The 27801-nt window shown below is 45.8% G+C and overlaps 1 long non-coding RNA gene and 1 pseudogene across 2 annotated transcripts; both read right to left on the reverse strand.

Moving 5' to 3' along the window:
• Window positions 1-1116: 1116 nt before the first annotated feature.
• LOC144372799 (MYND-type zinc finger-containing chromatin reader ZMYND8-like) lies at window positions 1117-16514 on the reverse strand (annotated as a pseudogene). Its single transcript, XR_013432676.1, has 7 exons — window positions 16229-16514; window positions 13786-13976; window positions 10510-10590; window positions 8718-8796; window positions 6720-6963; window positions 3045-3128; window positions 1117-1484 (listed from the first exon to the last, which is right to left on the reverse strand). The product of XR_013432676.1 is annotated as an MYND-type zinc finger-containing chromatin reader ZMYND8-like (transcript).
• Window positions 16515-19726: 3212 nt separating this feature from the next.
• Window positions 19727-21558, reverse strand: LOC144372801 (uncharacterized). The gene is made up of 2 exons (XR_013432678.1): window positions 21240-21558; window positions 19727-20014 (listed from the first exon to the last, which is right to left on the reverse strand). It is a non-coding gene; the product is annotated as an uncharacterized LOC144372801 (long non-coding RNA).
• Window positions 21559-27801: the final 6243 nt, after the last annotated feature.

Raw genomic sequence — 27801 nt, forward strand, 5'->3', positions numbered from 1 at the left:
GCTGTGCTCACTGCTGGGATCACTCTGATGTGATGGCAGCTTCATCTACAGCCTGTTCAGGCCCAGGAGTTCCCATGAGGTCCTTTCTGCACTGACCGGACCTCAGCAGACACAATGTGAGGGGGCTGGTGGCTTCAAGCACTATCAGGCAGCCCGCAGGGATGGGAAAGGCAGGTCCTGCCCTCTGCCCAGCTCTGAACCTGGGCACTCCATGTGTGTGTGCTGTGCTGGGGACTGAGCCCAGGGTGCTCTAGCCCAGAGCTGTGGCCCCGTCCTTCATGTTTTTTTATCTTGAGGCAAAGGCTCACTGGATGTCAACCCTCCCACCGGCCTCCAGGGTGTAACAGTAGATGAAGTGAAAAAATGTGGGGGCTTACTTTGACATCCAGAAGTTTCTCAAGGATGGCACTAATCTGACGAGTGTCAGACAGAGTTTAAAAGTCATCTTGAACTATGTGGCGAGCTGTTTATGGGGAGGGCACCTCTTTGCCTGCTCTCACCTGCTGGTATCTGTGCCCACAGAACCCCAGTTCAGGGAGCCTCCTGGCCACCTGTGGGGCCAATGAGGGCACAATCTCAAGCCTGCTTCTAACCCTGCCACATACCAGGCCCTGGGCAAAGCCCTTGCCCATCTTATCCCCATTCTGGAGAGGAAGAGCCAAGATTCGGGGCCCAGGTGGTGACCCAGCCCTACCTTTCCAACCACAGGAGCTTCCCTTCTCCAAACCTGTTTTCTCAGCCATAAAATGAGATGATAGTGGAAAGGCCTTCCAGCATCACTGCCAGCCCTGAATGCCCTCAGACACGGCACTTAGAACAGTGGCTTTCAAACCTTTAGGCTGCATAAGACAATCAGGCACAGTGGCCACCCTGCAGTGCCAGCTTCTCAGGAGGCTGAGACAGAATGAGCACTTGAGCCCAGGGTTCAAGGCCACCTGGAAAACATAATGAGACCTGAACTCTTTAAGGAAAAAAAAAGAATATATTCTGAATATAGCAATAAACCAGAAGAAAAGATTGCATTAAGACTCAGTGTAACATGTGTGTATAGATAAGCACCAGTGTATATACCTTTAAGTATTTCACAAAGTCACACCCACTGTACCACTATACACATCCTGCCACTCCACCCTTGAGTTTTTAATGATGCAGGTCACAATCTTTTACATCAGTTTCACAGACCAGGATTTGGAAAACACCAGTTTCAAACAGACGTGGCAAACGAGCTCATCCAAGGACTCATTGATCTTATAAGCCCTGTTTTACAGAGGGGGAAACTGAGGCCCAGAGGAGCTGGGGCCTCGCAGCTCGAAGGGGGATAGGTAGTCTGGTCACAGCTTGTCCCTAGTCCCAGAAGGCATCGAGCCAAGACTCTTTCGGGATGAGGCTCTTGGCGCTGGAGCTGGGGTCCAGCTCGGATTGGGCCGACCCTCGCTTCTCTTCACTGTTGCCCCAGCAACTGGACTTGCTACTCCAGGAATAGTCTGCAGAGGGAAGGCACCCATCAGCATCCCTGCCTGCTCTGCCGGGCATGAGCTCTCCTAGCTGGGAAGCCATCTTCTCCCTACCCTGTATGCCATGGACGGTCCAAATCCCTCCATGTCTATCTCCCCAAATCTGTGGCTCTCTAGAATACAGAGGTGGAACTTAGGACCTCTAGCTTAGGATTTTTAAGACTTAACAGAGCTTGCTGCAAAATCAGTAGGGTGTCAAGGATGAAGATTACTGGAACAGGAACTTAGTTGCCCAGGAAGGATTTCCTAAGCCAGACCTGTACCCTCACTACATCTTGTCCTGGGCACTCCTGCATCCAGGCTCAGCCAGGGAGGCAGGCCCTGGACACTGGCGGGCAGTGTGCTTCCACCCACCATGGTCCTCGAACCAATCTAGAGGCAACTTGAAAAATAAAACCTATGGTCAAATCACGAGTGTCCACACAAGGGGGAGGATTATAAAAAAAGGACAACTGTGGATCAGACGGCTAAGCCCACTTGGGTGCACAGGCCCAATGGCTCCCAGGAAGGACACATGTAGGGGTCAAAAAAGGATGCAGAACCAGAGCAATACCTAGGATGGCTTCAAGGACACATAGATACAGCACTAGGAAGGAAGCTGAGTGACAAGTGAGGTGACAGAAGAGTCAGAGAGGAGCCAATGATGGCCCTCCTCCAGCAGTACAGTTCTGCAGGCTTCACAGCCAGCAGCCAGATCCAGCGGCCTCTGGTCACTTACCAAGTTACTACTTCAGACAGATTTTTAAAGCATTCTTGAGGTGAGGTGAGGACACTGGGCTGGAAAGGGTCATGGATCAAACTTAGAGGCAGAATCGGGGTGGCTGAGGAAGGGACCCTACTGTTACTTAACAGAGCTGCAATTCTTATTGCCTAGCAAGAGGCATGTGAGGTAAGTTGGGAGCTCTGTATCTGGAAGAAAAGGGGCAGGAGGGTTGGATGGCAGCCAGGTGTCACCAGGAGAGAACTTTTTGGCAACTTATGTGGCTGTCCAGAAGGGGGCAGTGTTGTGGCTAGCAGAAAGGGGGCTGGGGTGGAGCCTTGATCTTCTGGCCCCTCCCCACTAGGCATCCCTGCACTTGGAGCTCTTCTGGAGAGTCCCTAGGGGGTGATGCTGCTGGTCATCAATACACATGAGAAAAATCCCACAAGGCAGTCACCCTTGCGGCTCTGGAGACAACTGGGACCAGCTGGGGTCCTGGAAGACCCGGGCAGCGGGCCAAGTGCAGCATGGCCACATATCCTGGCAGAGGGGGTGGAGGGAGCTGGGGGCCTGGTGGATTCGTCTCACCGGTGGCGGAGAGCTGGTGTCTTGGGATCAGATGGAGACTGACCCTCCAGAAGCCCAGCCCAGCTGGCTCTCACCCTGAAGCAGCGGGCAGTGGCCTGGAGAGGCACCACTAAGAACAAAGTTGCAGAGTGAGGGGAGCCCACGTGACAGGACAGGAGGACATGGCCACAGAGAAACACGAACACACACAGGATGAGGTTTGGTGAGCTGAGCTGGCTGCGGCTGGACAGGGTCATACTTACACTTCTGGGCAGGGTAGTTGGGGTGCGGCTGGTGGTCTGTGGTGGTTGGGGTAGAGGCAGGATGCTTGTCACACTTTTTGCTAACTGAAGAGATACCAAGGCAGCTCAGAGTTGGTCATGGGCAGGTTCCGCACAACCCCGAGGGTGCTAGCTCTGGAACCCGCTGGCTCCTGTGCTGGCACCCTGCGCTCCCACCCGGGGCACCGAGGACCACTGCGGCCTTCAAACACGTGATCAAACCCAACAAAACCCACTGCACACAGCACATGCCACGAGGGGGTGGTGGGGGGGGGACAAGGTGCTTGATAACGGGAGTAGCCACCGGCATGGCACTTGATAAGCCCCAGGGTGTCAGGATTTTTGAAAGCAAAATCCTCAAAACCACTTGATCTGCTAACAGCCTAATCCAACAAGAAGACAGGCAGGCGCTGGACGCGATGGGAGGAAGGCAGCACCCGGGTCAATGAAGACAGTGGTGACCTGGCCAGGCACAGGGAGGGACAGAGGATGCTGGAGAAGCTGGGGGGAGACAGGGCTACAGAGGGGCGAGGGCCACTCCTTGCCCACAAACCAAACCTGCAGCTGAAAGAGGTGAAAAGTGGAAGAAAGGGGTCTCGATGAAATAATTGGAGTGGTCAGCAGTTTGGTGGAAAAAACTGAAAATAAGATTCTGAAGTGGGGGACTCCAGGGGCAAGGAAGCCTGAGAAGAAAATGGACCACAGCAGTCCAGGGACTCCGGAATGACCCCACCACCCCAGTCCTGCAGGTGGCCACTGTCCCTTCACCTTTGCAGACCCAGACGGACAAAAGGAGACTTGACCATGGTTACAGAGCAGATGCTCCTGTCCCCAAAAGTGTACAGGAAGGAGGAGGAAGGAGATGGGGGTCAAGTTGGGTCAGTGGATGGTGCCTCCAGCAATGGCGCAAGGAGAGGGGGGTGTTGAGGACTCAGCCTGCAAGATAGCCCCCAAGTAGTAGCCTAAGTGTCACTGAAGGAGGAAGTCACAAGAGGACCTCACGTTCACCTTTTGTCTAAAAATCAAATCAAGAAATGGAGGTACAGGACAGGATGCTAATAAGAATCAGAGCCAGCAGGACACTGTTGGGGAGAGACCCCTGTTCTAGTTTCTATTCTCCTCTGTCAGCCTGAGCAGCTGCTTTAGGCAAAAATCGTTTTTTTTGGGGGGGGGTGATGGGGGTCCTAGAGAGTGAACCAGGGTGATTAACCACTGAGCTGCATCCTCAACCATTTTTGTATTGAGAGACATGGTCTCACTAAGTTGCTGAGGCTATCCTTGAACTTGTGATCCTCCTGCCTCATCCTTCCAAGTCACTGGGATTACAGGCATACACCACAGCACAGGCTCAGGTGAAGTCTTAAAAGATGGACAGTAGAGGGGCTGGGGTCGTGGCTTAGCGGTAGAGTGCTTGCCTAGCATGCGTGAGGCACTGGGTTCAATCCTCAGCACCACTATATATATATATATATATATATATATATATATATATATATATATATAAACAGGGAGGCCTAGGCCACCTACCAAGGGAGATCACGCCTCTACTTAAACCTCTCCTTCCACACAGACTCCTCAGTGCCCCCCTGGCACAGGTACTGGAGACAGCTCAGGTGCCCCCTGTACGGTCCACCTCCTGCACATCTCCCATGCACTGACCAGCTAGCCAGATGGGTAAGGGGACTGGAGATGAGAGTCTTGCTGCTCTCATACGACCCCTCACGTGGCTTTGGGAAGAAATGAGAGCACTCAGGTCTGCAATCCCATGGGTCCACAGCCCATGGACCTGTCCACACAGCCTGCTGCTCAACATGCAAATGTCACCAGTGCCTTGGCGCCAAGCACTCCTGTCCTTCCATTTTGACGATGACCCTCTAGTTGGTACTCCTCCTCTGCCAAAATACTTTTTAAAAAATTTTTAATTATTTGGGGGTGCGGGTGTTGGTGGGGCTGGGGATGGAATCTAGGACCTCATGCATGCAGGGCAAGTGCTCCACAGTTGAGCCACACCCCAGCCCTGCTGTCCTTGCCCAGCCTCTTTCCAAGCCCTAAAATAGGGGACCACATCTCCTTTAGTGTAGTCCCAATATTCACAACAAATACCTGAGGGAAGGCCCCTTTAGACATGGAAGTTCTGTGAGTCACACCACCCTCAAGTGTCTGAGACACATCCCCAGCCCTTTTCTATTTTGAGACAGGGTTTCACTAAGTTGCTTAGGGCCTTGCTAAGTTTTAAGGCTGGCCTTGAATTTGTGACCCTCCTGCCTCAGCCTTCTGAGTTGCTGGGATTACAGATGTGGCTCACTGCACCTGGCAGAGCTACTGTTTAGTCAACTAAAATAAAATATGAAACTCCACTCCTAGTCACAGCTTGAGGGTTCCACAGCCACAGGTGGTTAGTAGCTACTAGTGTGCACAGTGCAGATATAAGACACGGCCTTCAGGGTACAACATTCCATTGGCAACATGGGCAGTGGAGGAGGGAGCACGGAGAGAGAGAAGCGTATTAAACACCTGGGAAGGAGGCAGCTGAGCGAAAAATCTGGCTATGACAAAGGACAAGAAGCAAGAAGTGGTCAGATGCTGAAGGTGGTCAGGAGGGAAAGGCAGATCGCATCACCCATGTCACACAGAGGGCAGCAGGAAGGACAGGTGGAGTCTGAGACAGAGCAGGGAACATCATCATCTCTGCAGGGCAGGATGGGGGCTGGTGAAAGGGGTTTGGAGAAAGGAAGGATAAGGAGGATGAGGAACTGTGCCTCTGAGGTCATTGATCAAGATTAAACGAGCCATGGGACAGATCTGTGGTCCTGGGGAACTTCCTCCAGCTGCGCCAAGGCTCAGGTACAGGTGAGGAGTCACACTGGCACACTGAGAAATCAGGAAGGCTGGGGTGCCCGGGGCCTGTGAGCCAGACTGCGGCCTAGGACTGGGCTCAGACACCAGGCCACCTAGGCCACGCAGGCCACACAGGAGGAAGGAGTGGGGGAGCGGGAGAAGGTGTACACCAAGACCAGGGCCACATCTGTGGCCCCTGTGACTGAGCCCCATGTGCCATGACACAACCACTTCTGACTTCCAACAACAATGCTTTGTTCTGAGTCTCATGGGTGAAGCTCGGGTTTGGGGTCACCTACATCCTCACTTGGCAAACACTCTCCAAGTGACTCGGGCAAGGCCTCTGAGTCAGCTTCTCTGGGTCTTGTAGGACATAGTGACTTCTCCCCCAGGCACTGGCCATGACCATGAGTGCAAGTGCCTCTTATCCTTCAGGAAGCACCAGTGAGCACTCCTCTGCCACCCTCATCAACACAGGCCGCACACCTACACCTGGGCCTCCACATAAAAATCCCCGATATTTAGAGCTGTGGGTCTATTCTCACCCCCCAAAACAGGATCGACCAGAGTACTGCTGACATGGGGGCCGGCCCGCTGTCTTGGGGCTGTCTTGTGCCCCTCGGATGCCGAGGACCATCCCTGCCCTAAGAGAAGATCAAAAGCCCTGCACACTAGTTGGCAGCCAGGATCCCATGATCAGCTCAGTCTGTGCACCACGCTCACGCTTGCCCTCAAAACCCACACTAGTCAGCTGGCTGCCCTCAGTGCAAGGTCCCCAGGAGCCCAGGCCCCAGCCCTGCCTCCTGGGGTGCGTGTTACCTGACTGGGTGCAGGACTTCATGTGCTCGGGCCAGTGGGCCTGCTGGCAGGGGTAGGTAGTCGCAGTAGCTGGTGTTCCAGCAGCAGTAGAAGATGGCCTCCTTCTTGCAGTGGGCACACCACTGCTTCTTCTTGGTCTTGTCCACCGCCTGCTGCTTCTCCAGTTCCAGCTCTTTCTTCACCGTGGCAATGAGCAGGTCCCACTCCCACTCCAGGCTCTGTCGTATCTCAGCCATGGTCAGTTCTGGGGGGCGGGGACGGGGGCACAGGCTGCATCACTGACCCCGGCTAAGCACAGGGTGGCTGCACCCCCACACTCAGACAGGCAGGGGTGTAAACCCCGACTTGGAAAGGCCCCCACAAGCTGTGTGTCTCTGGGCCCATAACACAGCCTCTCTGAGTCCAAATGTCATCTGTAAACAGGGAATCCACCATTCAGGCTTACAGAGCCACATGTGACAGTGTCCATGAGGTCCCCAGTATGGAGACAAGAGGAGACCAATGGTGATTCTCAACCCCACAAGACGTCACAGGAATTCCTCAAACAAACCGTTCAAGTAATTATTAGCATATACTTTGTTTCCCTATCAAATACTTACACAGCTTCTAATATCTGCAGGTGTGGCTTGAAGCACTTAATTAATTTGTGGAACCCTTCTAATAATTCTGAGGGGTAATGACTACCATTCCGCTCCTCTCCCAGAGGAGAAAACGGGGTATAGCAGAGCCTGGGACTCAGGGGTGTGTCTTGTGGCCCTAGATCCAAGGCATCAGAGGAACTCTGGGGCTGATCACTGTGCTAAGGCCAAGTGTCAGGTCTCCCAGTAATGAGAGTTCTCTAGGTTTACATCAGGCAGTCAAGACCAGTTACTTCAGAAAATAAGTCCACTTGCAAATCATTTGCAAGTGACCTGGGTAGAAATAAAGGAAAATGAATCATTGTTCAATTCCTGAAATACTCTCTCTGAAATTTAAAAAAAATCAGAAAAATTAATCCCTCATAAGGAACACAAACACAGTGGGGAGCTGGGGTGCAGACCTGTGATCCCAGAGACTGGGGAGGCTGAGACAGGAGGATCCAAGTTTGAGGTTAGCCTCCAGAATATAGCAAGGCCCTCATCAATTTAAAAAAGACCCTGTATCAAAAATTAAAAATAAAATAAAAGGACGGGTTCTGTGGCTCAGTGGTTGAGTTTAATCTCTAGTACTCTAATAAGGGACAGGGACAAAGAAAACCACCACATGGTGGCAGATCTGAGCCTCCCAGCCACCCAACTGACACAGGGATTCAGGATAGAGAGGAATGCAGACTCTTAAAGGAGACACCACAAGCCACTGAGATTCAGAAAGCAAAGTTGCAAACCCTGGCCCATGCCCCTGTGAAATGAGGGAAATATGCAAACCCAGGAAAACCTGGGGGAAACTGTGTAGCCCCACCCAGGCTCCACCTCCAGCCCAGCTCTGACGCAGCCCCTCTGTAAATATCAGCACCAGTCCAGGCCACGGCTGCTTCCCTGTCCTGAATCACCCTGGCTCTGCCTCTGTCTGTCTTGTGCTGAAAGTCTTTTCGGCCATGTACCATGTGGTCCCCGTTTCCTCTGGGAACCCCACAGACCCTTCTCAGGAGACATCTCTTCGGATTTAATCATTTTTCTATGCACTGGCTAATGCAATTCCTAAAGAAACCCTATGTGGAGGGTTTGTATTATGTATCCAGATTTCAAGTGAAGAGACTGAGGCACCAGCAAGTTATGGAGGAGTTGAAAGGTGAACCACTGTAAGTCAGTGACCATCATCGGTAGCCTCAAAGGAAAGCAGAGTTTCCACCAGTGACCTCTCTGGGTGAGCCTCCCCAGGGTTCCGTGTGCCCACCCCATTCAAGCACAGACAAATGGTGTCTCACTGGCCCAGCATTGACTGTCCACTTCTGGGCCCAACTTCAGAGGTGCAAGGTTCCCCCCAGCCCTGCTCAGTGCAGGCCCAGCAGCCAGGACCTACCCAGGTTGTGCTTCATCTTGGAGAGCTCCTGCTGGTGCAGCGATTGCAGCATCTTGATCTCAATCCTCAGCCTGCAGATCTGGAATGAGAAAAGCAGGTTTTGACGAGGCCCTGAGTGGGTCCAGCTGCTCCCCAGCAGGCCCCAAGAGCTCAGCCTCTCCTGACCAGAAGGGTCACAGGTGCCACGGGGCTGACTCAGGCAGCCAGGCTGGGTGCTGACCTTCCCCCAGCACCTGTCCAGGGATGAGAGTCCCAGGTTGACCCAAATTCACAAGAAATGCTGGCTCTGAAGACCAGCGGAGAGTACCACCTACCATGGAAAGACCCAGCACTAGAAAAAGCCACTTAGAGTGAAGTACCAAGTCCCCCAAACAATACATCAAAAGTCTGAATAGAGGCAGGCACAGTGGCACAGCCTGTGATCCAAGAAGCTGAGGCAGGAGGATGGCAAGTTCAAGGCCAGACTTGACAACTAAGCAAGACCCTGTCTCAAAATAAACAGAAAGGGCTGGGGTGAAGCTCAGTGTCAGAGCACCACTGGGTTCAATCCCCAGCACCCCAAAAATAATAAAAAAGTTTGCATTTTTGTCTAAGAAAATTAAATAAAGGTAGCTGTGACTTTTCACCTAATAAAACATCCAGGTGGAATCCATGATCATTCATCTGAAATCCCAAAGCCCAACGTCTTTGAAATGAAAGGGAATCTTGGGGGAAGGAGGATAACCCCAATTTGGACCATATTGATTTAAAGGGAAAAGTAAGCTTGGACTGAATTGATCTAAGGGTTTTAATTATCAAGCAGCTTGATCACACATGACAATGACAATGTGGAGTCACTTTGGTTGTCACAACTGAGTATTACTACTGACATCTAGTGGGTAGAGGCCAGTGGTGCTGCTAAGGATAGTCCCCAGCACAAACATCACAGGGGCTGAGGTCGAAAACTTCTGATTTACCCTCCAAGGGTGAAGAACTTCATTTCAGTGCCAAAATCTCATGTCTAGTGGGCCGGGGAGGGAACTGAATATCACCTCCCAAAATGGGAAAACAAGTGCGGCCCACATCTGACCAGGGCTTCGGGTGAGACAGTATGAACCCGCTCACCTTCAATCATAGGCAGGTTCTTAAAATGAACTCTTAAATACATTCCTCCTGACCCATTGTATTCACACAGTTTTCCTTTAGAAACTGCCAGGTCTGAGCAAACAAAGAACCCTGTCAGAGGCTGTGCATGGGACTCCCACCTCTGTCCTCACCTCTCAGGCTCCAGAAACCCTGCCACCTGCACTTCACCTGGTGACCTGCGAGCACCTGGCCCACGCTGTCCCGGCCACACAGCCAACAGCGCATTCTCCAGGTCTATCAGCTAGAGAGGGAATTCTGCAAACTGTACTAGAAAGTCACTTTCCCAAGGGACAGTTTATGCTTCACCATTAGTCTGAGGCTTCTCTGGGCCACCTGAGAATTTCTGTATGCAAATGCTTAGATCACAACTGCAGAGAGGCCCAGGCCTATGGAAAGACCACGGCGCTGATTCGACATGAAGCAGAAGGACGGGTCTCCCGTCTCACCCACGGACTAACTCTGGCTCAGACGGGGCTATTTATCACACCAGGCCAAATGGCACAGCTGCGGGCTGGGCATCGGGGAGGAAGTAGCTCACCCACCCCTCAGACAGCAGGGGCAGCAGCGACAAAGGCAGGCCCAGGGGCCCCGGGCAGCTCATGCACCACGCCACCCTTATAACAGCCTCTAAGGTCCAGAGCAAGTAAGGAGTCCTGTCACCTCTAACCTCAGCGATTGTGCTTACAGTAGTGTTCTTGGAAAGATTATTGTATATTTCTGTCATCATTCCTTTTATGGCATCCATCATCTGAAAGATAAACACAAACAATCCAGTCACCATCGACAGTTTCTCCAGGCAACAGAACTAACATCGACATGGAGAAGGCAGCAGTGACCATGTCCCTCCCAAGACACTTGTCTCCCTGCCCTGAAGACTAGTTCACAACTCTGATGCTAGTTTCTACACCCACAGACTGAACCAAAATGGCCAAACCGGTCCACAGATGTGTCCTGTCTAACACGGTAGGCTTGGGGGAGACAGTCTTGCTACTGTTGTTGAATCTTCTCCCTCCCTGCCCCCTCCCTCTCCTGCGAATGAAATCCAGGGGCTCATGCATAGTAGGCAAGTGCTCTACCACTGACTTACACCCCAGCCCTAATTAATTCTCTTCTAAAAACACGTTTACTAGGGAGGCTGAGGCAGGAGGATCACAGGTTAAAGGCCAGTGAGACCCTGTCTCAAAGAGGCTCAGTAGTAAAGTGCCCCTGGATTCAATTCAAATCCTAGAGAGAGAGAGGAGAGAGGAGAGAGAGAGGAGAGAGGAGAGAGAGAGGAGAGAGAGGGGAGAGAGAGAGAGAGAGAGAAGAGAGAAGAGAGAGGAGGAGACAATCCACAACATACCATGTAAACTGTATATTGCAATTTTATTAAAATGTAAATTTATTTATTTTTAACTTTTTTAAGTTGTTACTAGACCTCTATTTGGTTTATTTATTTGCAGTACTGAGAATCAAACCCAGTCCCTCACACATGCCAGGCCAGTGCATTACCTCTGAGCCACATCCCCAGCCCCTAATGCAGTGGTTTTTAGGGACTGAGTGGCCAGGGTCATAGCTCAGAGACAGGATAGGTCCACAGTATGTTTAACAGGCACAAAGGCCTGGGTTCAGTCCCCAGTGCATGCTCAAACATGCTCACAAAACACCAATGGCTTTTAAAATATTTGAAGTGACTCATTCATCACTATAAATTAATTCCAGAACATTTTCATTACACCCCAAAGAATGCTAGCGCCCTATTAGTCTCCACCCCTCCAATGTCCCCGTCCTGCACCTCCCAGGTCTCTGACAAACCTGGCCCTTTTCTGGTACTAGAGGCTGAACCCAGTCAGGGGCACTTTCCCTCTGAGCTTACCCCCAGTCCACTTTATATTTTATATTGAGGCAGGGTCTCGCTAAGTAGCCCCCATTGGCCTCAAACCTGTGCTCCTCCTGCCTTGGCCTCACACTGCCAGGATCACAGATGTGCCCAGCTGTCCATCAAACCTCAACCTGCTCTCTACCCCTACAGGTTTGCTTATTCCAATCATTTCCTATAAATGAACTGTGCAACACACAGGCCCTGGTGCTAGCTCGAGGCCTGCCCACCTGCAACATCTCATTCCTTTGCAGCCTGCCAGGTGGATTTGGCTATTTGCCATTTTAATGCCCTCAGCCTGGGCTCTGCCTTCCTACTTTATTCCCATCTTCTTTCCCTTTAACGAGTCTCTCAAGGCATCGGTGAGCCTGTGAAACCAGCCAGGACATTGCGGCAGCCATCCAGAGACGTGCTGACCAAATGTGTTTATGGGAAGACCTTCTCTCCTCCTTCCCCCACCACAGGGGCCAGCAGAGGTCAGGAGAGAGGTCATTCAGGCCTTCTCTGACCCTGGCCAGTCTCTCCTGGGCTTTCCTAAGCTCCAGCTCAGAGGGAAGGCGGGACAAAGGACACCCTGCCTCCAATGCCTCTGTCCGGCCATAGTTCCTCACCTTCCCTAAGCTGTGGTTTCCCCATGGAATAAAGCCAGGTGCCAACAGAGCACCCGGTGGGGTGTGCACAAGGGACTGGGAAAACCAGGCCAAGGCCATCCCGGGGCCTGCCCACCAGTGGGGAGGTGGCCATAAAGGAATGCCTGTTCACATTCTGTTTTGCACAAAAACAAATCCATGTGAGCACGCGACTGCATGACAGGTGGCGTGCCCCAAGAGAGGAACCCAATTCACCCCAAAATGGGAGTCAAATGAGTGAAATATCTGTTGTGAGTCCCGCCTCTGCAGGCTGCTGCCAGGGTACACACTTTCTGCTGTGCGTACCTCTGAGCTACATCCCCAGCCCCTGGACTCTGCTGCCAGGCACGTCCACAGAAAGCATTGGACCAAACAGCCTCACAAGAAAACGCTGGACAGTGTGGGAAACTCAATACGATGTGAACGCAATGCTGACTTTCCATTATTAAAGATGGATTTGTGGAGTGTCTTCTATTCCTACTTCCAAATACAGCCAAGACCTCGGAATTAATAAAAAACACATTTCTGCCAAATCACAGAAACCCAGGCCTCCAACGTCAGGTCACCTGAGAGACAGAAAAGTCAGGAACACTCCACCCCCCATTCCCCAAAATGACCTGTTCATTCTTTTAAATGGTGAAGGAAATGTCCCTGGAAACAGGTCCTGCCTCAGAGGAAAGGGGACTGCAGGGGGCAGTGGAAGGCACATGACCACAGGAACCGGGAACATGGGCTTAGTGTCAGGGATAAGCCTGACCACCCGGCCGGCCTCAGTTTACCTATCTGTAAATAAACAGCTGAGGCCAGATCAAAGGAGGGGGACAGCAGGGACAAATGCACATTGAAAAACAGACAGACAATACCAGATACCACCTTACATCGATAATGAAAACACGTCCCCATCAGCCCTCTTCCAACCCCCAAGAGCCGTCAGCAAGAAAGGCTCCCCGGGGGTGGGGGCCGTGACACCCCGGTCAGTCTCCCTCCAGTCCAAGCCTTGACACAAACAGTATCTGGTGAGATTAAGCTTCATTTATTTAGGTTTTTAAACTGAATGGATTTAAACAACAGGAATTAAGTTTAAATAAAAATATTAACTTAAAACTGGCTCACGTGATGAACAGGCCAGAAAACCATCATGAGTGGCACGGCGCTGACCCTGGAATCCTCACAGTTCAGAACCTTGGGGACCCTGAACTCCTGGGTCAGCTGTCCTTTGCTCCAACACTCAAAGAAAGCCTGTCCTTCATGAGCAGCCTGAATTCCAAAGGGGACTCCAGCGCCTTTTGGATTTTGTGGGCTGGTTTTAGGATGTAAGCCTTCCTGGCATGAGATTGAGTCTGCCCTACAAAACCCTTTGAGAAAGGACTTCAGAGCCAGTGCGTATCTGGGCTGGGAGTAACAGGGTCCTCTGCCCGGGCCCCATGCAGCAGCCCACCAGGAGCCCGCCACTCACTTTGCTCGAGTACTTGGCGAAGTCGGTGTCAACGTCGGCCAAGGCGGTGGCAATGGGCAGGTCGGCGCTGACTGACGACGTGAGGGTGCTTGTGCAGCCTGAGCTGCTGATCAGGGGGGATGTCTGTGTGCTGGTCACCAGAGTGATGGTGGACGTGGACGGGCTCTGTGTGACCTTCTTCTGCTGGACAGCTTGGAGAAAAAAGGGTCCCGGTCACCCCAGAAACATAGGAAGGGCTGTCCCAGCACAATGCTGTAGTGACAAGTGCAGCCCAGCCCTTGTGCACCCTGTGGGATTTTTTACTCTAAAGTGACCAAAGGAGCCAGGCTAGGTCCCGACCCCAGTAGAAAAACTCGAGGAAACATGAACCATCTCTGAGAGCTCAAGGTTGTGAGGCAGCCCTGGTACCCCGAGTGCCCAGGGCAGACTCCAGGCTGCCCAAGGAACCCCAGCTGGTTCCGACCTGCAACAGGGCAACAGAAGAGGGGGCTCTGTCTTCTGGCCCCATGGGAGGGGAGGCGCCTCTCCACCCTGGATGTCCCAGCCCTTCTGCCCCCATATTGTCCAACTTTCCTGACTCTCCTGATCCTCCACTTCACCCTCCCTGTTCCCTCAACCTACCTACAGGCCCAAAACCTCCACACAGGTCAAAGCAGAAGTCAGTTCACCTGGACTCCCTGTCTAGTGCACCACTGTTTGATTACACCTTAACTAGTGGTGCGGGAGTGCCCAGCTGATTCAGTTGTGTCTTATCACCTTAACTAGTGCTGCAAACATGCCATCGGTGCTTGTCACTTTATTTTGATAGACAATTGGAAAGCTGAGGACCATAATGTCCATGAGTCTTTCTGGCAGCACCAAGCCTCCCCTGGGGAAGGAGCATCTGCTCACGGGGCAGGAAATCAAGACGTACTCATCTTCATCTCCAGCAACCTAGATCTGTCCCAACAACTGTTCTTTTTTGTACCAGGGACTGAACTCAGGGACACTCAGCCACTAAACCACATCCCCAGATTTTTTGGTATTTTATTTAGGGTCAGGGTCTCACTGAGTTGCTTAGCACCTTGCCTTTGCTGAGGCTGGCTTGGAACTCTTGATCCTCCTGCCTCAGCCTCCCAAACTGCTGGGATTGCAGGCATGGGCCACTGTGCCCAGCTCCAACCACGTTTTAAGCACTAGGTCACTTCAACTCTCTTCCAACTTGACCTCTCCAGTTTTCGACTCCTTCCTCTCCCATCCCCCAATCTTTGGAGGATTACATGGGGCTCCTTTGAGGTGACCTTTTTACCTTGCATCCTGCTGCTAATCAGAAGGCCTGCTCACCAGGGTGCACTCACTAAGAGACTTTCAATCAGGGGCCCCACCTTTCAGGATCTAGAGGAGTTTCCCTGAGGAACCAAATGTACCCCAGCCTCACAAACCTGGGCAAACTGACCCTGGGCAGATCAGCCCTCTGTGTGCCCTGATGTCAGCTGCAGATGGAGTGTCCTGCTTTCTGGTGGGAGTTTCAATTCTGCAACTTCAACAAGCAGTTCCTGCCACTGGCATATCTCATGGGTGTGGCAAATCCCTGGTTTTTAGAGTAAGCTTTGCTGTCAACCTCTTACACTGTACTCTTCCCAAAACAAGGCCAAGGGCTTTGCTCATATGCCTGTGGAAACACTATACAAAGGTACAACTTTCTTTGCAGCACTGCTTATGGTAGGAAAGAAAAATGGAAGTAACCTAAGCCCACAGGGAAGGAAATGCTTTACGTAAACTAGGGAATACTACACAGCAGTCCAAAAGAAGAAGGCAGGACAATATGCTGGGACACAGGCAGACCTCAAAACATGCTGATGGGTGAAAAAAAAAAAGCAAGTACGGTACCATTTTTATGTCTTAAAAAAGAAAAAAAAGGGGAAAATAAGTACTTTTATGGTTTTGTGTGTGGGTGTGTGGGGGTCAGTATGTGTACATACTTGTGCGTACATGCATAGGAAAGGGTTTTAGGTGACTGATCGTGGCTACCGAGGAAGGAAGGACAATTAAATGTAAGGTGAACGGGACAACACTCAACAAAATTCTCATATAAACATCCTGTCCCATTTCTAAGGAGAAGAGAGGAATATATCACCTTAAAAAAATTTTTTTAAGTGAAAAAGTGAGTTGCAAACAAACTTAAAAAAAATAATGCCAAATGGAACGTGTGAGGCCCTCAGGGAATGATGGCCGGAACACAAACGGGAGGGAAAAAATAAAATGGCAATAGTTTTTGTCCTGTTGATGTGGCAATGGGAGTGGGCGCCACGCAGAGCAGAAGGGGGCTATACCTTTCACAGCCTGTCTGGTCTGATATCTTGTCCCCTAGGAAGACTGAGGCTGCTGCTGCTGGCTGTGCTGCTGCTGCTGCTGACGCTGCATCTTCTGCATGTGCCACTTTTGGGAGGACTTTGAAACTTACTTGATGAGTTGCACATGACCCGATGCATGGCCAGGGCAGTCTCCTTCGGTAAGAGCGGCCTCTGCTTTTTCACTGGGCTTTCTGTGACAGCAGGGGCCGGCCTGGTGACTGTGATGGTGGACGTTGTGCTGGTGGTGGCCAGGATAATGGCCACAATGGTTTGGGAGGAGGAGCGGGTGGGCACTGGCATCTCGGAGGGAGACCGGCTGCCCGAAGTCATGAACGGCGTCGCTTTACCGATGACTAGAGCCAGCGTGTGAAGACAGACAGACAAACAGAGCAGGTTGGACTTGGTTCCTGGCAGCGACCTGCCTGTGAGTTCTGGGCAAAATCAACCAAAGCTAGGGGTGCCCAGGGAGGTCCGCACCAGGCACCCATCTAGGAGCAGCAGTTCCACCTTCCATCTCACCTCCACTGAGACCGGCTGGCATCGAGACCCAAGCCAAGAACCCTGGGGGACAGGAGGTGAACACGACCCCCCACTAGGGAACAAAGCAGTGGGCGACAGAATCCCTGCAAGTGCTTGTCTGAGAAAGGACTCACTCCAGAGAGGCAAGGAAAGCCCTTCAGGTAGGGATCCTCTAACACCCACACCCCAAGAACCAGATAGCCTCTCCTCTGCCAAGCACTGAGCAGCACAGAGCCACCCACCCAGAAAGAAAAACCCCCTCTGCTTCTTCAATTCCCTCCAGGACAACATCCCAGGGAGGTGCTGACAGTGTAAGGAACTCTGTCCCATGCATAGCCAGAACCTCCCCCAGCACAGTCATTCTGGGAGTTTTACGTCTGGACGTTTGCCCGCCCTGCCGTCTTGTGTCCACAGCACACAGTCTAGGTTCTCCCGTTGTGTGGTGGTCTTGTGTGACACATGTTCACGTTTTTTAAAATGAGTTTCTTTTAATAAAAATATTGTCAACAACTACACAAGCAGGACTTGAGAATCACAAAAACTGTGCATGTGAAGGCCTGAGGTGGTGCCCGCTGCCCTGTGGTCTTCCTGGGGCTGGGGCTGGGGCTGAGGCTTCACCTGGCAGAGCGAGAACAGAGGGAAGACCCCAGGCCATGACAGGGCCACCGTGGTAAGGAGACAGTGGGGCAGGAGTGGCTGAAGCAGAAGAGCCAGAAGCACTGAGAGAGCAGGGAGCTCGTTCAACCAGGGGGTTGGTCATGGCCACCGAAGTCCCAACTGTGGATTAGGTGGACTTTGGCCCCAAGAGGACATCAGGGAACACACTGCAAACATGGTCAACTGCCCCTGACCTCAGACTTCGTGCTGCCTGGACATCAAACTCCTCAAATGAAACACGAGAGCGTGATGAAGGAAGGATGATCAGGAAGCTCTGGGGTTTAGGAGGCAGGGAGAAGAAAGCTGAGGGACAGCAGCTGGCCAACTCCAGGCCGGCCTGGGGCAGCCCTTCTGCTTCCCTAGAGGGGAGCACTCAGCCGGCTGCTGGGCATCAGCCCAAATGGAGCTGGGTGAGGTTCTCTTCCTGCAATGAGGGGTCCTGATCTTTCCTGGGTGACCTGCAAGTACTGAACACAGCCCCTTCCCTTCGAGGTACACAGGAGGCATTCATCTGGGCTCTACTGAGAGCTGGGCAGAGGCCTGGCACCAGCCAGTCTCCCACCTGCAGAAGCACATTCAATGCCTCCCTCTCTGCCAATGACAAAATGTGTGTATTGCTGTGGCCTGCATGCCCCTTCCAAGGGCAATGCCATAGGGTCACTCCCTCCTGATTTATAAGAGCAAACATGCAGCTGTGCATTGGGGCAGCTACTCTGAAAGGGTCATGCAGGCTCTCCCTTCAAGAAAAGGGGTGGGGGGCCCGAAAAGACTCCTTCCTCCAGCTCCCCATGTTATCATTTAGGCAAATTTTAATTTCTAGGGTATTCTGATGATTGGTGGGGAAGAATCTCAAGGAAATTTCACTGGCTAGAAATCTGGAGTATATAATCACCCAAAATTCATCCCAAAAGGTTGAAGCCTTTAAAGGGCTAGCACCCCGGAAGCTGCCCATTCAAATTCCCTGACATTGCAGAACTTGCCACCATGCATTAGCATCCCGGTGGAGAAGGATGACAGGACTGCTGGGCACAGCAGGGAGCAGGGGTCATTAGGGGCTCCCTTTGCTTCTGATCAGAGCGATTCTGCTCTGAGGGTACCTACTCCACCACACGCCGCACTCCATGCTGAGGGTGAGCGGGAGTCCCTACAGACTTCTCTTCAACTGAGCAGAAGCGAAGGCACTTGGTGGGGACCCTGCTCCACTGCAGAGTCCAAGACTGAGCCTTCGAGACCAGAACCACCATGAGACTCTGGATTTAAGATTGTTTGTTTTTTCCAAATTGCTAAGAAGCTGCTAATTGAACTGGGTTCTAGAAACTTCTGCTCCATCATTCAGCATCTACTCAGGGCCTCCAGGAGAAGTTTCCTGGAGACATCAGCATGAGGAAAAGCTCTATTTTTTTCAACAATTGGATTAATTTTGAGGTTTTGGAGAGTGTGAGATCTTTTAAGGAGATCTCTTCCTTTTTTCTTTCACGGCCAGGAAGCTCAGAGCCCAACTGTAAATGCTGATAGCACATACTTTTGCATAAAACTGTTGCCCAGTTATTCTACCTTCATTTCCCTTTTACACTGACTTCTTTATTTTCTTTATGTTTCATGGTTATGCATTCTTGTCAATCTGCTGCAAACTCTGTCTGGAAGAGGAAGGTGCATTAAACGAATCAATCAAAAGGCCTGTTCCAGAAAGAACAGAACAGTATAAATGTGCCTCAGGAGTCCTGTACCACCTACACCCAAATCACACTCGCCGCAGGGTGCTCGGGCCTGGGCGTGACCAGGCGCCGCAGAGGAAGCGGGGGTCAGGTGGGGCGAGGCCCTGCAGCGCTCCTGCAAACTTTTCCCCACGTGGCGCCACCGCGCGAGGCCGAGCCTCCCCGCCCGCGCTAGGTGGCCTCCAGTGCGGCCTGGGGCGCGGGAGGCCGCGAACTTGACCCATGGGAGCCGCTGCCGCTGTGGGCTTTCACCGCGTCTCTGCGCCGGAAAGCAGCTGGTGCTTGTGGAGAGTTCTCCTGAGGAGCCCAGGGATGCAGGGCCACCGCTCTCCAATGGGTTGGGATCCCGCGGGCCATCACCCGCCCCTTGGCACCTCATTGTCCCTGCAAGCAGAACCCCACCGCCTGTCACCCTATCGCCCTGGACAGCCCACTCGGGGAGGAAGGGAAGGGAAGTGACCGGGTCTCCAGGCTCTGTGTAGGACCCTTCTTAATTTAGAATTCCGACTTATGTGTTCATTAGTTCTATGGGAAAGAGATGGAAGGAAACAGCGGGGACCGAGTTTTCTCGGATACACCCCGGACTGACTGGCTGCTTTTCTTTTTTCTTTATCCCCCACGCTGCCCCTCCCTTTCCCATTTCAGTTTTACTTACCATAACACATTTTGATTTGTAAATATATCACATGCCTGAAAGAGCTAATGCAAATAGCATGCTACATTTCTTCAGAGAATTTATTTAAAATAGCTTCACAGATAAAGAAATTTGGAAATTTAATGATCACCAAGTTAACACTAATACTTACATTTAAATTAAGAGCTAAGAACGTTTGTGTTTACTATAAACTGAACATTTAATGGCACATAGAAAATGTAATATTCAATTAAAACCTAAGTTGTCCTGGTTGGACATATTTATTTCGAAGTCCAACACTGAATGGCTGTTCACTTTTCTCTATTGCCAATTTGTCTGCTTCAGTAGGTTCTGGATCTGGAATTTCAAATCTAAGAAGAAAACCAAAAGGAAAGGAATTTGTTGACACATAAATAAAAAAAAACATTTTAAATACAACAGAGAAAACTAATCAACTGAAGATTCCAGTTTCCTATCATTTTATAGAACATACAAATTCTATAAAATCTTTTCTACAGTACTGCATACATAGAACTACAAAAAAATTGCCTTCAGCTATATGATGCTTAATTAAGAGAAGCAAGGGCTGCCATCCAATTATTTTTCTCTTCTTCAGACTTAGCAGCAAATATGATACTGTTGTCATTTGGGGGTACTGGTGCAAAGGCATGTCTGCCCCACAAGTATCTTCCTCATCACAGATTTCTACTCTCCACATAAAAGAAAACTTTTTTTTAATCTATAGTCTGCACTACTTTAATCTGGAAGCTGGTCTGGTCATGATTAAGTTTACTTCTGATCATTAAGCCATCAAAGAAAAAAATATGTCTTTCTTCTTAGCACCAATTCTTGTCATTTGTCCTTCCATTATGAATTCATTGCAGCACTGTGCAATATCTTTGCTTATCCATCCATTTATTTTTCCCAATTTCTGTCATTTTTCTGTTGGTCCAGTTCTTTCTAATTAATTGATGATTATAAAAAGGGCAAACTGGATCTCTAATTAAAAAAAAAGATAAGAATTTAAGTTTAATCAATAATTGCACAATCCCAATTTCTAATTGCCTCAAGGGCAAACTTTCAAATCAAGTTGCAAAAATATTGCATTGGGCTAATGGTGTTATTCAGTGGTACAGAACGAGTTATCGGTATAAATAAAACCATACGTATAATACACAGACTTTTAAAAGAAAAAAATAAATAACAAAATACTAAATTTTATAAACAAAATTTATGTTCCTTTAACTTTGTCACTAATACATATATGCCCTGTTTCAATGCTGTGAAAAAGAACTACTACAGACTCTATATTTCAAAATTCCTATTACCCTAAGTAGTAAAATTACAAAGAAACTCTTGTATTGATTATATAAATAATTAAACACATTTTAGGTGTATTAGCTGTGAAAGAGCTAATAAAAAGTAAAACAAACAGAAAATTGAAAGAAAAGCACGACTTTTAAAATTGCAACTTTCATTATAATTTATATTTTTTGAGAAAACCAAGCACCAAATACAATGAAGCATGAAGAAATATTCATTGTTTCATCAGTTTGGAATTAAGAAGATTGGTGTCTAGATGAATACAGTTTTTACATTATGTCCATTCATGATTCATGAGAGAAGTAACAGCTTGGTTCAAATCTTCTCTGTCTTCTAGCTCCTCACCACAAGCTTCCAATTGCTAAGAATATCCAAAAAGATAAATTAAAACTGCATTGTTTAATTCTTGCCTCAATTTTTGTTACTAGAGAAAGCATCATCAAGCATTTAAATCTTTAAATACAGTTTAAATACATTTAATAAAACAGTTATTTTACACTACTCTGTGTACTTTATTATCCCTTAAACAAAGCCTCTTTCTACAAATACAATATACATGTAAATTATTACCAGCAAAACAAACAGTAAAAAAGTGAATATCATTTAAATATCTTCTAGATTTACAAAAATAATTTAAAATATCTAAAACAAGAAAACTATGTTACTTTTATTTATTAGTAACTGTGACTCCATGAAACAGGATAAACTCCTACGAATGATTTCATATTCTTTTAAGGATAACATACTTGAGTTTCAGCAATTTCAAAAAAATTACATATCTTTGTTTTACAACAGAATAAAGTAGAAAACCTTTACCACTTCAAATCTTCAGAAACTTTTCTGCATACAGAGTCTATAAAGGATTCTCCTAAAATTTTTATAAGAAAAAATAAAACCAGTATATTCAGTATCAAGAAACCATGAAAATAAATATTCTATGTTATAATCCTGAGAAATCATAGTTAAAAATCAGTTTGTTAGTCTGCAAATCTTCGGTTTTGTTTCATTTTCCAAAACTTCTCTTGTATCTCCCTCTCAAAAAGAGAGAAAGTTTATTTTTTCTAAATCAATTACATTGGGCTATGCTTCTATATTTCAGCTCTTTTGACAGAAAAATTCAAAGTGGAATAATGCATAAATATCATATAAAATTATATAAAGGTATGTTTATGCAAGAACAAATGTAACAAATTATTATCACTTCTTTCAGAAAAAAATAAAACTTAAATCTATTTAATGATTTTAAGTGTCTAGAAAATGTGTGAAAAGTTTATATTTTCCCCATATTTCAATCAATATCTCAGAAGCATCCAGGGATATTTTTTTCTCAGTAAGGAAATGGTAAAATATTATTTGAGAACTTGGTCCATTAACTTTAATTCATCTCCTAATAATTACTTTATGTATGAAACACAGAGGCACTTACCTGGAGAAGTTTTGCTATTAAGAGATTAGCAATAAAAATAATTTAAGTGACTATCATTTGAAGTAATATCTTAATCTCTAGACTAAGAAATAAAACATTAAAGTATTAGGAAAAATAGGTGAAATTACCATATAAAGTTTCCAAAAATATAATAATGGCTTATTCTGTACTTTTAAAAATTTAAAAGTGAAATTTACTAGCATAATCACTTATTTTGCTGCTTTAAAATTTCTAATGTTTCTTCTCAACTCCACTTTAAAATGTTCTTAATAAAGATGGATATTGATTTTAGAAATGGTTAAAGCATTTTATTAAGTTTTTGTTGACATCAATTTCTAAATTGCCACTAATGTTCAACATAACTCTTATGCGTTAACTTATTTAATCTTTATTGGATTCTAGGGCTACAATGATACTAATTTTTTACAGTCTACTTAGCTTAAGCCCACCCAAACGGTTACATATGTCTTTTTTTAGAGACAGAGAGAGAGAGAGAGAGAGAGAGAGAGAGAGAGAGAGAGAGAGAGAGAGAGAGAATATTTTTAATATTTATTTTTTAGTATTTGGCAGACACAACATCTTTATTTGTATGTGGTGCTGAGGATCGAACCTGGGTCGCACGCATGCCAGGTGAGCTCGCTACTGCTTGAGCCACAACTCCATCCCCAGCATATGTCTTTTTAATAGAGTTCTGTAATAATTACAGGTTTTCAAGCAGGAAAAAATTCAGATATTTAGAATTTGAGATTTTCTATATTTATTGGTATATAAATCATGATTCTGGCATAAACTTCATCCAATAATTTGCAAAATATTTTTAAAATTTTCAGCTTAAGAATATTCTAAGCTAGTTTCTGTATAGACATTTGAAAGCCTATATTCTAAATTTTCCACACTGACATGCAAATTATCATACTGAACTACTTACAAATTAATCATACTCTTTCATGGGCTCCAGATCCTTTTTACATGTTGACTTTGCTAAATACCCAATGAACTTAGCCTTTAGGATATTTAGAATGGCTCTTAATGAACTTGTCTTCCAAGTAAGCCTTTTCTCTATTTTTTTCTTTTGAAGCGACAGCACATTCACAGAAAAGTTGCATAAATAACACATAAACTCCTATATATTTTGGTCAGTAATTTGTTTTAACACATGGTAAATACCCTCCCCCCCAAAACTGGCAGAATTTACTAAAATAAATGACTTATTTTATAAACACTTAAAAATTAGATATTAAACCAAAAAATATGACTATTTTGTATTTCTCTGTCCATGTTCTCTTATGCATTAGCTTATTAATCTTTATTACATCCCTGTAAGATAAGCCTTTTTATCATAAACATGGCACAAATAAAGGAAGTGAAGCACAGAGAAGTGAAGTCATGTGCCTAAAAGGTTTAGGCGGTGTAACAATACACCTTCCCCTGAAGCTTTAAACTAGAGACCTCCTAAAAAAGGAACCAATACTTACTCTAAATTTACTGAAGTCAAGAATTCATCAATAGATGAGCAGATAAACAAAGTGATAACCTTAAGTCACACTAGTCCAGCCTTATTTCTTATGATTCTCATGTCTTTAGCAATTAAGGACAGACTTGATATTTTCATGTGAATATAAAATTGTATCATAAAGAATTTGTAAATTGGGAAATGAGATTATTTTCTTATTCCTATTAAATAATGATTGAAGAATGTTTAAAAACTAAAATTCATCTTTATAAAGAGGAGTTCATATGAATTAATATGAGGACAAAAATGAAAAACAAGATTTATAATCAACCATGGAGGGGATCAATTTATAAAGAACAAAAAAGTGTTTTCTACAAAAAGAACTTTAAAATATTGCTATCAGTAACAGCAATTCAGCAATGTATTTGAAAATAAATTTTAGGCAACTGTGTATGTATGATATCTAACAATTTCTCATTATATAAATGTTTTTCCATCTGCCCATATAATGTATGTGCTTTGGGGAAATAAAATTCAAAAACTATTTAAATACTAAGTTCACAAATAGATTTTTCTTGTCACTGAAGTAGATAGCCACTTTAAATTAAAACAGTGGCTTAAATATGGTCTGATATTGTGTTTTATATTCCTAAAGAAAGTGATAACCTTAAGTCACACTAGTCCAGCCTTATTTCTTATGATTCTCATTCCAAAGTAACAGGAAATTGAACTTATTTTGAGTGAGTACTAATTAGTACTAAAATCCTAAATAGTATCATGAAAATCATGTCTCTAATACATGTCCTGAATGTATAAAGAATTTTTATTTATAAATTATTTTAAATTTCTGGTTAGAGAATGGGCAAAGGACTTACCTAGATATTTTTTCCAAAAAAAGGGCCAAAAATGTACTCAACACCACTAATCCTTACAGAATGAGATGTGCATGGTAGCCAAAAGGTGGAAGGAATCCCAAGAATTCATCAATAGATGAGCAGATAAACAAAATGTGGTACATATATACAAAAGAATATTGTCATCTCTCATATGTAAGCATCACTGATAATGGTGTTTGTTGTACTAAATTTTCTTCCAATTTTCTTCATAAGATGTAATTTATTCTTTTATGGTTGATAATTTTTATGCTTTTATTATATTTTATTTTTATGTGGTGCTGAGGATCAAACCCAGTGCCTCACACTTGCTAGGTGAGAACTCTACAAGTGAGCCACAACCCCAGCCCAACAATGTTTTTCTATTACTGATAAAACTTGCTATTATGAACATTCTTTTGTGTAAATTACTTTAACAATATTTATTGAACACCTACTATGTGCCAGGTACTGTGATTTTTTGTCCTAAGTGGTTTTACATGACAGTAAAGCAGAATTCATTTTGACACAATGTACACAAATGGAGCATAAATTCTCATTTCTTTGGGTGTACATGGTGCAGAATCACACCAGTACTGTAATTATACATATATACATAAGCTAATGGTGTCTGTTTAATTGTAATGTCCTTCCCATCTCCAATGCTTCACCCCTCCCTTCACTCTCCTTTGCACTATCCAAAGGCCCTTTATTCTTCCCTACCCCCACTCCCACTGTGGATCAGCATCCATTTATCAGAGAATACATTCAGCCTTTTGTTTCTTGGAATTGGCTTATATTATTTAGCATGATGTTTTCTAGTTCCACCATTACACCTGCAAATGACATAATTTTATTCTTGTGCATGTCTCTTGGTACACTTATGCAGTTAATTACTCTGTAGTACATATTCAGGGATAGAAATGTTTTGTCATCAAGTATGTATATCTTCAAGTTTAAGAAATAATACTAAGCAGTTTTCCAAACTAGTACAGATTTTACTGCTATTAGAATACATAAAAGATCATGTTGCTCTTTATACATATTTTCAATTAAGTTCTGTCATATATATGTATGTAATGGTATCTTGTGGTTTTAATTTGTATTTCCTTGAGTAGTAATAATGAGCTTGAATATATTTTCACTGGCCATTTGGATAAACTTTTGTGGAGTTATTAAAATTTTTCCCCATTTAAAGTATCTTCTCTTGGCTTATCTTTCCATTCTAAACTTTTTCTTGTTTTTCAAATCTGCCACGCTTGAATTAAAACTAATAATATTCCATATTTATGCCAAGGATTATAGTTTTGTTGATTACACATGGGTGGTTTCCTTGTAAAAATTATTTAAAACTTTAAAGTACCTAGTAAGAGAGAGTAACTGCTGTCCTTAAATAAGAATCAAAACTAATCAATGAGTTTCTTTTCTCACTTCAATTGCCCACGCACTTTCCTTTAATCTTTTAAAAGCAGGAGGGACTACCAAAGAGTCATGTGGGAGAAGAAGATTTTCTGGAACCATCCAATCTCATTTCCCTCCACAAGTGCTACTAATTTCCACTGATTTCAGGTATCATCTGAGCACTTTCATCTACTTTCAGATTGCTTTTGATTTTTCAGGGGTAATTCCAACAAATATTGTTCACTGAAATTTTCTTCTCAAACATTTTTAAGAAGCAAATGAATTTTCTGCTTGACTATTTTGTACTTGCTTTCTTTTGGGGGAGTTCTGGGGATTAAACTCAGTGGCAATCAATTAATGAGCCACATCTCCAGCCCTAATTTGACTTTTACTTACAAAAAGAGTCTCACTAATTTGCTTGGTGCCTCACCATTGTGGAGGAGGCTGGGTTTGAACTTGTAATCATCCTGCTTCAGCCTTTTGAGCTGCTAGGATTACACGCACACCTGGCCTAATTTACTTCTTTAGATTGTGTTGCTTCAGACAGCCTGTTTACACTTTTTCCATCTAATTGTTTTAGTAAAAATATTAAATAAATGTCAGAATAATTATTGTACATACATTTTAGGTACATAGGCAAGAAATTTATTTGGTGATTTTTTTCTTTTTTGTATAGTTTGATTTTGCTGTCAGCACTGAAAACTGAACCCAAGAGTGCTCTACCTCTGACCTGAATCCCCAGTTTTTTTTGTTGTTGTTTAATATTGAGATAGTTTCCCATTCTGGCTTCCAACTTTCAATCCTTATGCCACAAGCCTCCTGTGTTTCTGGAATTAAAAGGATATATCACCCTGCATAGCTCATTAGGGAATGTCTACTGAATACTTACCTATCCCAAGAATTCTCTACTTGGTACGGTTGGTCGCACCTTTAGTAATACCAGCTACTTGGGAGGATGGAAGATCACAACTTTGAGGCCAGCTTCAACAAATAAAAACAAAAAATAAAAATAAACAGGTCTGGGGATATGGCTTCAATCCTCACTACTTCCAAACGAAAAGAAAAAAAAAATCATTGAGAAATATTACACATATTGAGGAAATAATACTTATATAATTTGATTGCACATATCTTCATATAAGCTAATCACTTCATAAAGAATACATAAATATAGTGCAGTCTTAATATGAATAATACATACATTACCCCAGATATCTACTTAGTTTCTTAAAACATGTCTAGATTATGTACAGTTCTTCTTATAAGTCCTATCATTGGATTTATACTTGTCTTCTATATTTATCAACATTGGAAAAATCCTTATTTTACTATATAGTACAAATATTTTCCCTATGTGGATAATTACACTGTTGTTCATATAGCCACTTAAGTCTACATATAAGATTAAGATATTTGACTATGGTGGCTTCACTCAGCCTAAAGCCACAGCTACTTTTGTCACCAATCACTCACTAGATCTCTTTACACTTGGCAACTGTGATTAAGACTAATATGTATATTCTAAATACATATAAAGTCTTAGCCCTAATTGTGAAAGAAATAATACTATACTGCACAGTAAAAAAAAAACACTCAACTTAAAAGTTACTTTCTTTTAAAGATATTTTTTAGTTCTTGATTGCCATTTATTTTATTCATTTAAATGTGGTGCTGAGAATCAAA

This window comes from Ictidomys tridecemlineatus, unplaced genomic scaffold (genome assembly GCF_052094955.1).
Source record: "Ictidomys tridecemlineatus isolate mIctTri1 unplaced genomic scaffold, mIctTri1.hap1 Scaffold_163, whole genome shotgun sequence".
In the NCBI taxonomy this organism is placed as follows: domain Eukaryota; kingdom Metazoa; phylum Chordata; class Mammalia; order Rodentia; family Sciuridae; genus Ictidomys; species Ictidomys tridecemlineatus.